This window comes from Dreissena polymorpha, chromosome 2 (assembly GCF_020536995.1).
Source record: "Dreissena polymorpha isolate Duluth1 chromosome 2, UMN_Dpol_1.0, whole genome shotgun sequence".
Lineage (NCBI taxonomy): Eukaryota > Metazoa > Mollusca > Bivalvia > Myida > Dreissenidae > Dreissena > Dreissena polymorpha.
This window is the reverse complement of record NC_068356.1, coordinates 109,891,822-109,894,321: the sequence shown is the minus strand read 5'-3', so window position 1 is coordinate 109,894,321 and position 2,500 is coordinate 109,891,822.

Here is a 2,500-nt window from a genome sequence, read left to right as displayed (position 1 = left end):
CTTAAATGGGGGGAAACGTCTGGGGAGGAAACATCTTAACGTCTTTGGGGAGGTAACGTCTTGTGGGGGAAATGACCGGAAACCATTCCCAAAATGGTGAAAAAAAAACGATGGCATATAAATTAAATGGAAAACATACAATATTATGTCAAGAAAAATAAAGCTGTACAAATCTCACCTGCTTGTCTTTGATGTTGCAATTAGCACATTCAGCATTTTCAGTATCTTCTAAATAAATATATGAAAGTGCCAAATGTCCAAGATACCATGACGTCTTCCTCAAAATGTTAGATCCTTCGAACTCCATTTTATTTTAACCCTGACTAATCCTCTCACACATTAGGCCTACATGTAAGATTCCTTGTAATGTTCACAGCGTTTATTTTAAATCGTTTACGTTCTCAAATTTCAGCAGGTATTTAATTATAAATATTTATTTATGATTTAGATTTATTTACTATTTCGAAGATACAGTCTTGCAACATGTTAAGTTAGTCTAAGTTACGTGTTTAGTGTTTCTTACAAACAATAGACTGACATGAAAAGTGGCTCTTTTTAAAGCACAAACTGCATCCAACTATATATTACAGCTGGCCCGGTTTGATGGGGCCTGTTTTTGATAATAATTAATTACCATTTTTCACTTCCGTGTTTATTATGTTTACCAACGCCATGATGGAAAAAAGTCCGTTTCCCACAATGCTTAGCGCGCAATCACACAGGTCAGTAAAGACCGGTGTGACACAATGACGCGCGACAATTCAGTCGACAGTCAAGATTTTCTGCGATATTTTTTTTTCTAAAACCCAGCGCGATACGCGACACTCAAATATTGATTGTCGCATGATTGTCGCGCGTCGTATTGAGCGTCGAGGGACACGCGACACTCAACTTGGCCCTATCCGGATTCCGTACTATCCGGATTCTATATAAAACCGATCGTACATCTTAGAAAATATTCAACATGCTTATGTAATTTTTTTTTTAAACTTCTTCATTTTCAGATCTGAAGTTTAAGGAGTTACATGTTTGTATTTAAACATTTAAACTTGTTGAACTTACAAGTCTACACATGTGTACTGTGGACATCGATCAAATTAAAATGAAAATATCACCATATTCATAATTGATTTGTTTGCATATCGTTTTTGTAGAATCGGAACATACAACATTTTACAATTGTACAAAACTATATTTAAATGTTGTTTTTAAGCATTTCAAAAATTCTGTGTTAAACATATAAGCTGAATATTCAACACGTGCAACATTTCTGGTGATGAATATTATTGCCGGTCTTTTCCTTTCATAGGTCACATGACATAAGTTCGGATCGCAATTCAGATACATCAAAAAGTTGATTCCGCAACTATGTCTCGTCAACTGATTGCAAAATTAAAGCTATCTAGGTAGCATGTTACGGGATGATTTATACAGAAAGCTTTATCAACAAGCCACTCAGAGAAGCATTCGCCTGCATGAAGAGTGGCACAGTGTAACAATACAGGCGGTCTTAGAACACAACGACCCGTTCCCACAGAACATAAGTACTTTTAATTTATAGAATTTGGGAAGAATGTCTGATAAATGTGAAACAAAATCAGCTGTTCCCAAGATCAGAATATCTATACTTGTGTCACGAAATATTTCAAACAGTTTCTTGCTGCCATTCACTACTATTATGGCAACATTGGATTTATCACATACCGAATATAATCAAACTATGAAAACTTAACAACATTTTTCAAGTAATGTAATATACCAGTTATGATATTTTAATCAATACAAACTAATAATTGTAAAAAATACGGTATTTTAGAACTGTCTTTCGTGATATATAGCAATCTGGTTGACCGCCCCTTTAAGAGATATTTCTAGAGAATAATGCCACCGTTTAATACATATTTAAACCCCGCATGAAGGAGGTGTGTTGGAGACACTCTGTCAGTTGAGCTGTCAGCATAAGTTTGTGCAGAGAAAAACTGTTACATTTCTCAAGCGATTGCATTGACAATTCAAATAGGTACCATGTACGGGAGAATAGGAAATGTTCTATTAAGCGGTTGCTATTTTGTGCGCACGCGATAGCTACTACGAACTACGTATTAGTTTATTTATTCATAAACGAGATCGCCTTGTCAATGCACACTCATTGAATGCCTTACAATATTTAAATGAGATTCAATACTGCAAAGCATAGCTCAATTTAGTGCGTCGGTTTCCCTGTTGATACCCGTAATCATGTGTATGTAAACCTGTAATGGAAACCACATTGCATGTCGCCTGTCGACATTTAAGGTATACGCACGACAATCGAAGCATTGCACGACAAGATACTCGATACTTATAAACGAAAAGCCAACATATAAGATGACACGCTGCATTTGCGTTTGATTTCGTCCTGAAAAATAGTGAGTCGTCTTAAATTGTCGCTTCTCGTTGTTAAATGTCGCGTGTCGCTGAGTGCGTCTTTAAATGATGTGTATCGACCTCAATAATAGTT